The 16,488-nt window shown below is 37.6% G+C and overlaps 1 protein-coding gene across 1 annotated transcript in view; it reads right to left on the bottom strand.

Moving 5' to 3' along the window:
- The window catches only part of LOC134756159 (galanin receptor type 3), a 62,879-nt gene extending 47,800 nt beyond the window's left edge, over positions 1-15,079 (bottom strand). Inside the window, exon 1 of the mRNA XM_063692989.1 lies at positions 14,996-15,079. The gene's annotated coding sequence lies outside the window, so the exon portion shown is untranslated. The remainder of the gene's footprint in view (positions 1-14,995) is intronic.
- Positions 15,080-16,488: the final 1,409 nt, after the last annotated feature.

Here is a 16,488-nt window from a genome sequence, read left to right as displayed (position 1 = left end):
TTTTTGGTGGGATTTCATTTCTTTTTGTAAGATGCCTTTGTTTTTCTTCGGGTTCTTTTTTGTTCATACCTTTGCTTCGGCTATTTCTTTTGTTAAAGCGCATTCTCTGTCAGTCTTTCTTTTCATTGGCTGCTTTTTGTTATTTTCAATAAGGGATAAATCAGGGCGATATTTTGATCTAAGTCAATTATATTTCACTATAGCACAGCGGACTGTTGTTGTGCTTTGATACAGCCAAAATCAATATTAATTAAGTGGACTCCATTCAAATTAGTGACCTTTGAAAGCGCTATGTAAGCCTGCCCACAAGAGAACAGCGCCTGCTGTCACAAAAGTTCACCACTAGCATGTCTATGTCACAGCAACGAAACGGCCAAGCTGTAGGTACTGTTTGACCAAGATGATGGATTTATAGAGTTAGAGCTTGTAAAACTTATAGTTAAAGGGACATCAGGCGACGTCCTCTTGTGGGCAGGCTTACGTAGCGCTTTCAATTGAAGGGTTACTAATTTGAATAGAACCTAAATAATATTGATTTTGGCTGTATCAAAGCACAACAGTCCGTCACCCGGCATTGGAATCACACGACGGGGTCCGACCCCCGCTTGCAGTGAAACTATGTCATAACCCATATTAACTTCTAAATTGACCAATTTAGTATTATTAGACCACGCAGAATTATGGAGCACTAACTCAATATTTCGAGACGTAAACAGTTCATAAAAAGTGTGTATTAGTTACTTAGTTAATCTCGTTAGTGACTTCACTAACGAGATTGATTGATCCTTAGCTGGTCTTAAATAAATGAAATGAAATTTAATTTTCATTTCTCATGCTCTGAAAGAGGGTCATTGTTGTTCTAAAAGGTGTGCAGAAAATGATACGTGTCTGCACTAGAGCATTTTACGTTCGAAGTACGATTTTTTTAATTTTTTTACGATACGCAATTGAAATTTGAGTTTAAATGGATTTGTTATACAATTTCCATTCTAATATTTGACTCTCCATTCCATAAATAACGATACTTTTGCCTGAATTGTTAATTGAAAGTACCCTCAAAAAAATACTATAAAAATGTATACTTGTCATGTTTAAAAAAAAACACATGCATTTTACTTTCCTCGTATTCGAAATGAAAAGTAGAGTGTTTAACTCGGGTGAAAGGCATCATTTCTGCCTCGGACTATTGGCGCTCTCACTGCGTTCGAGCACCAAAATACCTCGGCAGAAATGAGTGCCTTTCATCCCTTGGTTAACAATCTACTATTTCATTTCTCATGCTCTGAAAGAGGGTCATTGTTGTTCTAAAAGGTGCGCAGAAAATGATACGTGTCTGCACTAGAGCATTTTACGTTCGAAGTACGACTTTTTTAATTTTTTTACGATACGCAATTGAAATTTGAGTTTAAATGGATTTGTAATAAATTTTTCATTTTGATATTTGACTCTCCATTCCATAAATAACGATACTTTTGTCTGAATTGTTAATTGAAAGTACCCTCAAGAAATACTATAAAAATGTATACTTAGTCATGTTTTAAACAAAATACATGCATTTTACTTTCCTCGTATTCGAAATGAAAAGTAGAGTGTTTAACTCGGGTGAAAGGCATCATTTCTGCCTCGGACTATTGGCGCTCTCACTGCATTCGAGCGCCAAAATACCTCGGCAGAAATGAGTGCCTTTCGTCCCTTGGTTAACAATCTACTATTAATTTATAAATCTAGAAAAAATCTGTAAACCACGTTCTATAGGTAAAAAAACTCTTGCATGTGTAATTAAAGTGTTCGAATTCGAAGAGACATTCCATTTTTGAATTTTGAAATATAACGTAGGCATGCATGGTTTGGAAACTCATTAGTGGCTTGTGTTAAAAAGCCAAATATCACCTATTATATAAATATGTTCCATCGTGGCGCAGTTCATCGGGCTGCCTATTTGCCCTTTGTCTCGTCTTGGCGGGGGTACGGCCGTCGTGCCCCCAAATATGGATTACAGTTTCCTCTCATCTCCGCTTTAGTAGAAAGGCAGCCTAAATCCCACCGATATAGTCAGTTAAGAGTGTTGCTGTTAATACTTGTCTGAAAGGCATGGGAAAATGCAAAAAACTCGTCCGCCAGTAGCATTGCCAGTAACTGTCAAATACGCCGAAGGCATTAAGCAGTGGGAAGGCAAACGCATTACGGGCATCCCTACAGAGCTTTAAGCAGAACCTTTTCAATAGCTTTTAACTCTGCGCCGGGGGATTTGAGAGAAAACAAGATTTGCCCAATCCGGGGTCCGTTTGCACTTTGAATACGAAGTACGTATTTATGGGCTTTTACTTTTATGTAATCTATGTATACTTGAATTATTTTGTTTAGTATGTGCTTTTATGACAGGGATTTAATTTATAACTCCTATTTACTAAGTGGTTGATCTCTAACAGTGATTTGTTGTTGTTGGGGAACGCCGGTAAAAGCAAATTGGAGGTTGCGCTCTCGGCGATGGCACTGTTTTGCAGACAATCCATTCGACAATGGCCTTTCCTATTATAGTATTTTATTTTATTTACGATATCAAGAGAACTGAAGAATTAACTGGCCTTATTGGACTTAAATGAAAAATAGTAAAAATTGCTTTCACTCAACATAATTACAAGAAGCCACGTCAGGGTCGGTTTTGGGAAGTCACAAGTAAAAAATAGGCTAACTGAATCTTACTTAATACACAGGTCGTAGTGAAAGTTCAAGATAATAATGTTAATTGGTTAAAATAATGCTTAGTTTAACCATACAGTTAATTAAATCACAAAATTCTCCAAACGTCACGTAACACACATGAATCCATTAACGACTCAAAATGCAAATGAATCTCCGGAAATTCATAAAACTGGCGTCCCGAAAGAATTGGCAAATTACCAACCAAATTATTCCGGGTCCACAGGGATTTGAGTAAAGCCTGACACAGGTGAATGCAACAGGAAAAGTTCCTACTGTGTTCCAAAATTGAATTTGATTTTGTCACTCTTAGTCGAGGAACAAATTACAAATTTCACATCTCGAAAAGCTTTGCTTAACAAATATACAGATGAAATAAAAACTATGAAAACGGATTATATCGCGTATATTGAATTGCGTATATTGTCACCCGTTGACCACGAACGCTGTAAAGAGTTCGAAACGTCGGGATGTATTATAAATTCAATATACGCGATATAATCCGTTTTCATAGTTTTATTTCATGAGTAACTATCGCGGTAACCGAAGACAATATTAAATATACAGATCTTAATATTAAAGTATCCTGAACCGAGTTAGACGTCGCACCGCCTTCAATCGGTGACCTCCACTATGGATGGTATATAAAGGATGCCAATCTCTTATGGCAGAATTGTTGCAAAAGTGACCGCTTTCAGCTTTAAATAATAGTTCCTAATCTCTCCGGTGGCGCTAGTTAGGCTCTGGGACATGAGTATAACATGAACCATATAAGGCAACAAATAACCCGACCAAATTACGTAGGTTGTTTTTGATAGTATTTCGGTGTATGGTGGCGCCGCCTAATTACTGTTTTTTGGTGGACACTTTTCATACATAGAGATTTGGCTCCTTTATATAGTCTCCATGACCTCCACCATAGACTAATACACGTAGTTGACGTAGTGGACATCTAGCGTCAAGTAGCAGATTTATCAGTACCGCTACTTGACATTAGATGTCGTGTGTGTCGCGACAAACGAAAAGTTTAATGCTCGACAATTTTCAACTAATATTATAACCGTAACTCTCAACTCCTTCCGCTTGTAGTAGTTGTAAATTATCGAGCAATACACTTTTTGTTTGAAAAGTCACTACCGCTCCGTGTTGACTATGAAAATAAGCTGTATTTTGGTTACAATCATGTCAAGTGGATTAGCCGTCTATGTATTATTAGTCTTTGCCTCAACAAAGGGATCCTAAACTCGTTTGCGGTGTTCACTTATTCCACTTGTCCTCTTTTCTTCGATCTATAAGCCCTCAGAGATTTAACCCTTTGAACTTCGATTTGGAAAAATGTTTCGTCGGTCTATTGAGGTTGGGAGAAAATAGGTTTTATATCTTGGAAAATCTAAAGATATAAAACAATTTCGTTATTTATGTTAGCTGGGCATAACCTCGTTATCGATGTTGTAGTTAATTCAAAATCAGGGTTGGCAAAAATATGTACCTAAATTCGCCTTTAGTACATATAATATATGTATCCCCAGCTGTTGAGATACAACACAGAATTTTTCGAAGTTTTCTAATAACCTTGATGCCTTCTAATTGTTAAATCAAATTGTGAATATGATATAGTGTGTTATATATTTGTGATCTACTCATAACGCATTAACATTTAATACCTACCCCAAATGGTATATTTAAAAGAAAAAGAAAAATCTTTGTACTGCCGGCGTTTTGACATCACAGTTACTACCCCCACCGTTTACGCGCTTGTCATGTATTTGTGTTCAGGACATAATACTGATTGCACTGATACCATAATATACCTTCCTATATCCGAGATGATTTGGACGGAAAGTAACCTGTGATCTTAATTTTATTACCGTACCGACCTACTGCTTGTATATTGTGGTTGTTGCAACTGGTCCTAAAAATCCTCTTGAAGCAGAATAATTATCCTTTTTGCACTCTTGGTGGTAACCAAATAAACCAGGCACACTTTAAGTGTAATAAGCATGAATAATTGAATAGCTGTTGTCCCGAGAATACAGCGGGTAATAACCTTAAGTCGTAAAGCTGGTTAATGGAAACTGCACACAGCTCTAACCATTAAACTTATAAAACCGCTTCTTGCTGCTCTGCGAATAATACGCCTTTTAAAATCATCTCTACTTTATGGTTTTATGCGGTATTCTGAATTAATGTTTGTATTAAGAGTGTATGAACCTAGCCTCCTCCGCCGCCGCTGCCGCCATACAAGCGATGCTACTCCCTCTCCTTTTATAATGACATTCTGATATAACATGAAATTTGACATGAACATTCAAGGAACACATGTCTGGTGCAAAAAAATTTGAGAGAGTAGAAGTTTTATATACATCTTTGCTCAATTTTTAGAGCTATACGGATGACCTCGACTTCCTCCATACATAAATGTCATGAAAAAATTTAATACGATAAACAGAGCCACATCCACGAAAAAGATTTAACAAAGGAAAGAACTTAGTCGTTATACGAGATAATTATGTTAACTCATGTTTTTTTTTTTTTTTTTATACTACGTCGGTGGCAAACAAGCATACGACCCGCCTGATGTTAAGCAGTCTCCGTAGCCTATGTACGCCTGCAACTCCAGAGGAGTTACATGCGCGTTGCCGACCCTAACACTCCTCTCCCTCAGCTCACCTCAGCTCCCTGTTTCAGCCTTATGTTACTTAGAAATCAGAAATTATTTATTTGCATTGATAGAGTATGGGGATACAGTTATACAGTTCATGTATGTACTTTTGATGGTTGTGTTGTGTAAAGTCTACTTACACACCGGAAGCGGTGTAAGCGGAAGTCGTCATCCCGCTCGCGATCACTTCCGGTGCCGCCCGCGGGCTATTGAGCCATTCTGTTCTTGTTCGGTACCTACACGAACTTTCAATGTAAGTACAGGATCTTTGATGGGTTTAAGGATGACTCACGTTCCATTTTGCAAATTGCTTTTGCAGGTGACTGTACACTAACAACCCTATCATTTATACTTATATCACGTCTCTAATAGGTATCACTGTATTAAAGAGGTGACAGACGGGCTAAAGAAACGGGAACGGGCTTAGACGAAAGGCGGCGAAACGAAGTCACGTGACCGCTACTCCATACCACAGAATAAGTAATAGTATTATCATACAGAACTGCCACGCACCGCCCCGCCCCGACTCAAATTACCTCGCCCCGCGATAGCAGATTGACGGCCGTTTGCCGACCGCTCCACGACCGCTCAGTACTATTTTTAAGCAACTTACTCACACTATGACGCATGACGCGTGTACAGACGTGCCGTTCACACATAAACGCAAGTGATTTTTGATGTATAGCGTGTCCGCCCTGTGTCCATACAAACGTAGTCCCCAAAACCCATATTACTGTAGTAAAGTTAAAGCCAGACCATCGAAAAAGTAATTAATAATTTCTTGACGGAATAACGATCCAATCAGTAGATTTTAATCAAGAAAGCCAGTGATTCTTGTGATCAACTATTCAAAGAAAATTGGAAGTTTAATCAAAACTTGAGTAGCGGTGTGTAAGTTGTGTAACCACCAAGAAATACCGGTAGAAATATATACATAGAGGGCATTTTTTTTATACTATGTCGGTGGCAAACAAGCATACGGCCCGCCTGATGTTAAGCAGTCTCCGTAGCCTATGTACGCCTGCAACTCCAGAGGAGTTACATGCGTGTTGCCGACCCTAACACTCCTCTCCCTCGTTGAGCTCTGGCAAACTTACTCACCGGCAGGAACACAACACTATGAGTAGGGTCTAGTGTTATTTGGCTGCGGTTTTCTGTAAGGTGGAGGTACTTCCCCAGTTGGGCTCTCATCAGATGTTGTGTTTTGTTCTGTGCAGCGTGCAGAATATCGTTATAGAATATGTTATGTGCAGTCTTGACTGCTGAAATAGATTAACATGTAACTTGAGCACACCCTTGTAGTTGAGATAAAGTTACAAAACTTGGCGTATCTTATCAACATAATGAGTGTAACAAATAAGGGGGTTCCGCTTCTTCTGGCTAAAATTTGAAAATTTTTCATACAAAAGTGAACCACCCTAGTTACTTAGTTATGCTGGGCATTTTCCGTAAATCGACATCCAATGTGCCTATTTTGCGTGAAACAAGGTAGCGCTACTCTAACCACCCCAGCTCCTCCACGAAGCCTAGCAAAGTCTTCAGGTTGCTAGTTGCCTCCTTTAGTGTGCATGGATTACCTAGGTATTTGCTCCTATATACTTCTACCTGTTTACAGTCTAGGAGAATATGTTTTGTTGTTTCTTCTTCTTCCATGCACGCTCTGCACATGGGGCTGTCAGTTTTACCCATATTATGTAGGTGTTTGTTTAGTGTGTTATGTCCTGTTATTAATTCTACTATTTTACGTAGTTGGCTTCTTGGTGTTTTCAGTAATATTTTGGTAAGCTTGTGGTTCAGCTCCGGTAGAATTTCTTTGGTGAACCACCCTAATAGATACCTAACTAATAACAGTACTAATAACACTATAAACAGCACATATGCTAACTCCCAAATAAATATTCTTTGCCAATTTGGCATTAACCTATCTCTCTTTCGATCTACCGCCTTTGCCTTTACACATTACAGTTATAGCGACAAGGTAGTAAAGTGGAGCCACTAATATCAACACAACTGACCGGACGTAGACCTTATACGTTTGCAATAAGGTTTATTTCCAGTAAACCGTGTGGACGGTACTCGACTCGACTGATCGTACTTAACTTTACGTGGCTGTAAAGTGAGCTGTAAAACAAGATACTTGATACAGGAGGAGGTGGTGGTCAAGCCAAGTTCAAAAGTAGGGAACTGGCGACGCAGCGGCCGTATGTTACACGAACCATTTGGAGCCGCATTTGATCCCTACGTAACTCAAAATCTATGTAACATAAACATATGAAATATGGTTTATTTATATAGACATTATAGACCCTTAAGACTAACTAGAACTCTATTTTCATGAATATAGCTTAACCGGTTGTTAAGATACATAACATCTAAAAAGCGGGATTTTTCTTACTGACTTATTGACTCATTGTACTGACTGATGTACAGTCAAGGGCATAAAAAAAAAAATATTCTCAGTCTCAAAAATATGTGTACGCTTTTACACCTTAGTCAATAAAGTCGTGTTCACATATTTTTGAGCCATTTGTCTGGATCGATATGTTTGCCTAGTGAGGCAAAAACCTAACCCACTTCCAGATGACCTAGCAAGGTGAAATTTGGCATCCAAATGGGCAATTGTGGGGTTACAAAACTGAGATAAAGTAACAGTGATTTTTTTGCGATATGTATTATTTTCCAAAAAAGCTGTTTTTATTATTTATTTATTTTTATTATTTATTTACACACTAAGCGCCTAACGAATTTGTAATTGCAAAAATAAATTTTAGTTTCGAAATCAACTATGATGAATACTAATAATTTCTGTACAAAAAGTACAGAAACAAACAAAAACATTTCCCATCAAAAACATAAATGTGAATTGAGAGCCAAGTTCAAAATTAAGAATATGCGTCGTTGTTGACTTCGCCGGAGAACGAATTGATATCTAATGTGCCAAGTTCTAGTTGGTTTGGGATGTAGTTAAAGTTCAGGATTTGTCTTGGCTAGTTTTCCTACCAACAAACTAAATTTTAGAAAAGTTACAGACAAATATAATATAGCGCGTAAGTAAAAACTAACCAAGTCAAATCCTGAACTTTTACATCCCAAGCGAACTAGAACTTGGCACCCATATATAGATCTTAATTATTTTTAACAACGACGCATTATTTTTAAATTAATATTGATCTTGGCTCTCATTTCACATTTATGTTTTTGAATAGAGATTCTTCTAGGCCCTCTAACCGATCGTGTGTCCCGTTGTAAGAGGCACCCACAAACTGCGTATTGATTGCGCTATTCACTTGCCAATGCCATAATACGCGTATATTTGCGTACCAATTTTATTTATCAATACTACTCAATACTCTCAATAGACGCCGCGGCGGAGAGCTGATTTTTGCTTTTGATAACCAAATTGAATTTGCGATAGCTTGTGTCATTGAGTGTGCTTATAAATTTGTCTGTGAGCGAAAATAATGTATTGGTTTGTTTCACTCCCAGATCGGAACTAATTTCTTTTGATTTTCTAATAATTTTACCTAATTAATCTTTCTGGTGTTGCAGGTGTCAATGGGCTAATTGCTTTCCATAAGGCGATTCGTGTGCTTGTTTGCCTCCTACCAGGGGGCGAAACTGATCCTTTCGGGCATTCTCGATTCCGTTCGGCTCAGCATTGATCCGAGCAATTATTATACATTGATGCTGACTATACGAAAACCCGCTGTGTCAGTGGAAATAATGGCGGATGGTTTGACGGACGGCCTCCTTATCAAATAACTACGGGATATGCTTATCCAGTCACTGTGTTTTCTATCCACTCACATGATTCCGAGTTTAACAAAAGGTGCCCTGAATTGCTCTGACATTTGCAGATACGACGGCAAAGTGACATGTTATTTTCAAAAATTGATAACTTTGTTTTTACTAAAGCATTTGCAACGATTCTTTATATTTTACAAAGATAACAAAACGAAGAAATTTATTTTTATACTTTAGTTATGTGCTGTTATAATAAAAATAATAATTAAAAATACACCAAGTTGACTCAATTAAATAATTACTGATTTTTAGTAGCGGCGGCAGAGAATAGCGGCTACCGAGTACAGTGTTAAGCGAGTCCGAAGGGCGAGCTTCAGGCCGGAGGCCGAAGGTCGACCCCGGCGGAGGCCGAAGGCCCGGAGCCTTCACCGCGACTCCTAAAAAACTGAGGTGGATACCTATTATTTATTTAGACAATAATGCCTGGGAATAGTAGACGAAATGTGATATATTTGAAATATGATAACACTCCTTTTAAACTAATAGTGGCGGGGAAAGCGATTCCACTTTATTATTTGATAACTTGTGACATCATTTGACTTGTCCCGAGTCCGCTTTAGATTCAAGTCAGTCTAAAATTAGCAAAGATGATTCATTGCTATTTGGCCTGTCACTAAAAGGTAGAATTGAAAACTGAACTTTTATTTCTAAAATAAAGTATGTGGAATCGAAGGAATGCAAAGCACGGCATTTGAGCTCCATCATCCGATACATAGGATGGTGGAAAAAACTCTTGAGTAGGCACAAAATCTTGAGGGGGTGATTACACAAAAGATCCCGATGGGTGGAAGTGTAGCAAGGCCCCTCGAAACAATAAGATAAGATAAGAGCGTCTACGAAACCTATAAGCCTACTTCCAATCCTACTACTTCGTATGTCTTAAGATCTACAGATTTACCACAAAACCCTATTTGGTTGCTAACGGCACCGTTTCTTTGTTCTTAAAGCGTTAAGCCTTCTGATCAATGGAAACTGTTCTTCTTTATCTTTATAAGAAATCCGATTATACAATCAATTCTTATTTTACTAGGTACTAATTTCCAACATTAATTTACCTCTATTAAAATCAAAATAAATATAATTGAATCGAATAAGTATAAAAGCTGAATATTGCCTAACAATTGAGTTATTATTCCAAATCTTAATCACGAATCACGGTTCTATGCGATTATCTGATGGCCTTTATAATTTAGAATGCTAATCAATTAGTTGCGAAGGGAGGGAATATCTATTCCTCCGTCGACTATCGAAATGATCGAAAATTAATCCGATTTCTATTCTCTCTTTTTTTTTTGATATATACGCCTATAACATAATATTTAAATGAAACGGATGTAGGGTATGTTAGGCTTTGGATATAATTAACATTTATTCAAATTATTATTCATATTTTTGATTTAAATAGAAAGTCTGTCACACGGTCGCGTTTTATTACTCGGGTCAAAATATATGTATATAATCGAATTTAAACTGTTGTGAGACATACGAACATTAAATCATTTTACGGTTTAGACTCACTTGTTTTAGTCACTCGCGCGACATGTTTCGGAGAGCGTAGGTCTCCTTTCTCAAGCACCGACGACCGTGTATTGCGTACTGTATATATATTATTTATATTATATGTATATATATTATTGAATCAAAATTGACCTTGTTTACTTGATGATTTGATTTTTGATACAAGAACGTTGTTTTCCTGGCAGCTGGCATAAAACCTTGGTTACTTAAGTACAAATTCGAGAAGATCTTGGAACAAATAATATTCCTTCGTTCAAGAACTTATTTTTAGGGTTCCGTACCCAAAGGGTAAAAACGGGACCCTATTACTAAGACTCCGCTGTCCGTCTGTCCGTCTGTCACCAGGCTGTATCTCATGAACCGTGATAGCTAGACAGTTGAAATTTTTACAAATGATGTATTTCTGAAATACTGAAAACACAATAATATAAATATTTAAATGGGGCTCCCATACAACAAACGTGATTTTTTTGCTGTTTTTTTCCGTAATGGTACGGAACCCTTCGTGCGCGAGTCCGACTCGCACTTGGCCGGTTTTTTTTTCTGTTGGCATATTTATGAAGTACCTAGCGGATGATAGTACGAGTATAAGCAGGCGTCTCACTCCGCGATGTCGTCGCGTCGCTACAAGTACCTGCGGCCGCCTCAATTTTGAGGTTTCCCTTAGTAATTGCCGCACACCGCTATGGAACGTAGTAGTAGTCGCGTTTTGTTAGGGAATGAATCTTCTGTACCTAGAACTATTATATATTCTGTGGTATAAGGTATATTTAACCATGTTGTGGGTCGAATGAGCCCCCTGACAGGTAACGCACAACGCACGCACGAGTAGTTCGCTAACTAGTTTCATTCATGACTGCACCGTAGTCGCATCGCATCACATGATCACACATCGCACGAGAATCTCCTAAGCCATTGCTTAGGCGAGTCACAGTCACACGCTGACATTACGAGCTGTCGCAGTGAACACAGGGCCTACCGCGAACCACGTTCAACCACGGATTTAGATTTTAATAAACTTCATGCGTTCAACGTGTTAGTCAAAGTCAAAGTCAAAATATTCTTTATTCAAATAGGCCTAGCAACAAGCACTTTTAAATTGTCAAGTTTTACAAATATTACCTTAATCTAATCTATCAGAGCAATTTATTGATGCAGTTATTATTATTCTTAAAAACATTGAATTATTATAGATATGTCAAACTTAATAATAAGAATTTCACAAAAGGATCGTCAAACACTAAAATTGTATAAAAAAAATACTAGTCTAGAAACTTTCTAGAATAAAAATGTTGCCTCCCCTGTCACACTTACGTACGAATTTACAAGTGCAACATAGAGGCAACACGCCGAATGTTTTTCGCGGTAGAGCCTCAGAACTACACTTGATTATTTTATTATGTCTGATTGATCCATATTCCATCGTATTGATCATACTACCTACATACAATACCCATTTGAGTATGGTCAGATATAAGAAAATCTAGGATGATTTTCTGTCGCTCTGTTCACAGCGATAGTTCAATGTGTCCAGTATGACCTACTTATATTATTGTACATTTTTTATTTACATACAAGATATATACAGAGGTACTACGTAAACGAAATTAATAACTAGCTTAAATTTAAAATAGGCCCTTGAGGCATTGTACCAAGGATGCTGGCGGCTTTCCTCGCTGTATCGCAATGCTGATACGTTGTGCGAGTAAGCCGCCATCTCTTCGGTCACCAGGTACGTCAACCAGACGCTTTGCGATTTCTGCAAACAACTTGTGCGTGCTGGGACCCCATGGATCTAGAGTTTCAACTCCAAATGGAACGAAATGATACTCGTTTCTACCGAGGCTCTTATATTTATTACGTTTTAAAATTTCGGCGCTTTCCGCCGCTCCGCCCGCTTTTACATTAGTCCGTTGGAGGTGGAATGGTGCCAGTTCGTGTGTCTACGCAGGTAGCATCCCACACTAACATCCGTCCCAAGCTCCAAGGATATATTATTGTATATGTAGGTACTGGACAATGCCGAGCTTTTAGCAATGGAGTGCTTTAGAGGTCAAGCCGAATATACGAATAAATAGCTGTTTCATACATTTCAGCAAATACATAACTATTAAGTTATTGCTGAACATACACGAGGGTCAAAGGTGAGGGTCCGGTATAGTCCGATAGCTCTTCGAAGTTATTTTATTATTTATTTATTATATGATAGTCAGCAAACGAGCAGACGAGCCGCCTGATGGGAAGCGGTCATCGTCGCCCATGGACATTAGCAACATCACAGTAGCCACTTAAGCATTGCCGACCCTTGAGAACCCTAAATACCCGCTTCTTGAAGAATCCCATGTCGTAGCGCAAAGGAAAGAAGGAGGAAGACCTCTAAAATTGGCTTTTACTAACAAAATTCTTATCGGGGTTGTGTTTGGTTCATTCATTCTCATGTAAAAGGCGCCCTTTATGAACGAGTTAGGGGTATAAATACATCCTTATTTTATTGTACTGGTAAGTAAGCGCCTATATTAATGTCCGCGTACGCATAAGCTAGCGCATGCATTTTTACCGTCGTCGTAGCTGTGATATAGAAAAAAAAGCTATTTTAAAGTAAAGTGGCTTTATAAAACAAAGTTTAAAAGCTTTTTAAATATTTATTAAATCACATTTACAAACGGGTCTATCGCGAATTTATTTTGTTACCTTTATTAACCGACGTTTCGACACAGGTTTCACTGGTTGTGGTGTTGGTTAGGTTTCATAAATATTACTTGAATCGACAATTAAAAAGTGTTTGCGTGTGGCTGTGTGTGTGAGTTCAAGTCTCACCCAAGACAGTAATTTTTCCACTTTTAAATTTATTCTAAGCTTAATGCTATCGTTCGCAGACATTTCTGCTTGTTAAAAATTAATTTAAAAAGTGTTTATTCTAGCTAGCTAGGGAATCTAAATTTGAAGCGCTATACCGAGAGAGGCTAGCTTTATTCCTGTGAAATAGTGTTTTAATTTAAGTGAACACTTAAAAGGCTGCTTTAATTTGAATCTCGTAATTAACTGTTTTATTACTTTTGTTTATCTTGTCTTATTTGCATATTTAACCATTTAATTGGGTGTCTTATTCAAAAAGTATAATCGTGGTATTTTGTAACGAACATCTGTGAAAATATTATTCAACGAGTCGTAGGTTATATAGGATAGAACCAAAGTCGCTATTTAACGCAGCGTACTACGTAGGCGAACAACACGCAAAGGCGAAGCGAAGCGATGCGGCGCGGGGTGAATCAATCCTTTGATACAACCATAGAAGTGTCGTACGTGGGCGATCTTGTTGCGAACGCGAACGACGTGGGACCGGCGCGCCGCGCCGCGCCGTTTCGCTTCGCGTTCGCGAGTTGTTCCGTTACGTAAGACGCCGCGTAACAGGTTTATGCTTAATATATTAAAATTAAAAATGTTTTTGATACAAGCTTGTATCGATTACCTACCTACTGTATTTTTCTTTAGGTAATCATTATACTATAGGTAGTACTAGATACTTATCTTTTTAATCAAATTTTGTGATGTTTTTACAGAGATTCAAAAGAAGGGTACACAAAATTATCAAATAATATTAAGGTTGTCAAAGCATGCTAAGCTTTAGCCTTGTCGAATATTTACTAAGTCAAAATTATCTTGATTATCATTATTTTGGAAACACCGGGCTATCCCGTAAGAACTAAACTATTTTAGTAAAAAAAAAGTAACCAACACAACGGCTCAAAAAGATGCTAATGATATCAAACAAAAACTGATTAAAGAAACTTTACTTACAAAGAAAAATATTTTGACACGACGCAATCTTCAACATTTCACTCCCGATTTTCTTTCATCATAATCACTTTCAATTTTCCACCTTTTACTTTGGAAATACGGTTGATAATCCAACGAAAGCTGTTCAATCTGTTGTAAACATAGACTATTTTATATTAAAAGCAAAAGGTCATAACTGTTTAATGGACTTGATGCTTTGACGACGTCTTGGTTGAACAGATGTGTTAATTGAATAGGTTTTCAGAACTGAACCGGGGATTTATGAACTATGCGAGGAATTCTGCGGAATATTCAGTCGGCAGTTACTATATATTTAGTTACATGAAAATTAATCTTGTACATATACGTTACTACCTATGTTTTAACTTGATATCAAACATCAAATACGATGCATTAGTTTCACTTTATCAAATGTTACTTTTTATGTACCTACAGCTTAGTTTAAAAAGAAATATATTTATCGACAAACACAAAACAAGGAAATAATCTTCAAACAATAATTCAGGTACTTACCTCAACCAATATTAAGAAGCAAACTCATTTGTTCCTTCAGTTCATCCGGATCATCCGATACCTCATTTAAATTTACCTCGTTTCTATACTATGTAACACTGTTTATACATGTGTCACTCAACTCAACACTCAATCAACTTTAACACTCAATTTTCACTAAACATTACAAGGAAACTAGACGAAAATGTTCTTATTTAAAACTATATACGTTAGAAAAATAGAGCTCACTATAAATTTCGATGAAGCGTTCAAATATTAAATACAATTGCGAAAAGTGACGACTTTTACAAAACGACAACAGCACTATACACAAAGTACAATTTTAATTAGCTTTAATGACAATTTTAACCGCCCGGGATTGTTTTTTGAAGTTTTGAATTGACGTGCGAAGTTGGGGCGGCTTGGGCGGGGTAGGGCGGCGTGCGAGCGCGGCGGGCGGCCGGCGGACACTGACGTAGGGCGGCTGCCCTGCTCGCGATGTCAGGTCGGAGTCTGAATGTGCCAATTAGCCTCATGCATGAAGTTTATATTTGAACGAAATATGTTTTATTCGGATGTTTGTTACCGTTATATCATGTTACAAATGCATTTCCGTTTTTAAATTACCATTTAATCACTTAAAATTATAAATAAAAAGTACAAAAATTTGCCCGCGAAAAGCTAGTGAGCGAAACGCTCGAAACGCCACGTGACGTCACGCGTTCGACAGATTAGTGTCATTAGTAGCAAACGTCAGTTGGGCCGCCCAACGTGTGACGTCATCACGCTCTGTCGAATTCGCGCCAAAAATTATGAGCGTTTCAACCGCTCAAAAATTTTCAACATTTTAAATATTTTTTAATAAAATAATGTTAAGGTTTACAAAAATATTTTTATCATTTCCGGTGTTCCAACGATATAAATTATGAATCCAAAAATAAAAATAAATTCATGCATGGAGCTAATTGAATTGAGCAATGTTTATATTTTGTTAATGGTACGAATGTTTGCTGTTGAAGTTTCAATTTAATTCTTTAGATGCATATTAACTATCTCAAAAATTATAAAAATTCAATTTTCTTCTATTACAACATTGGCAAACAAGCGTACAGCCCACCCGGCAGTAAGCTGACACCGCAGCCTGTGAACAACTGCGGTGCTATAACCGCTCTTTATATTCACTGTTGTCAGATTAAGGGACACCGAAATTAAACAATAGTTGCCGTATGCTCTTACAATAATACTCAACATACACAGAGCACACCTTTAGCGAGCATGTCAAAAAAAAAATTGGCCCCGAAACTGACACCCTTTGGTCAAAACTTCACGTGGTGAAATGAAATGAACTGAAATGCGTTTATTTGTAACATTATGTACATTGTGTACGGTTTCATTTCAACTGTGGTTACTCATAGAGTACGTCTGAATGTCTGCCAAATTAAACAATAACCAGTTTGACAGTACTGGATTCCCTCGAATGCGGCTGACCCAAAGATAAGATGGCAGAGTCAAAA

This window comes from Cydia strobilella, chromosome 3 (assembly GCF_947568885.1).
Source record: "Cydia strobilella chromosome 3, ilCydStro3.1, whole genome shotgun sequence".
Taxonomy (NCBI): Eukaryota; Metazoa; Arthropoda; class Insecta; order Lepidoptera; family Tortricidae; genus Cydia; species Cydia strobilella.
This window is presented reverse-complemented; position numbering and strand designations above follow the sequence as displayed.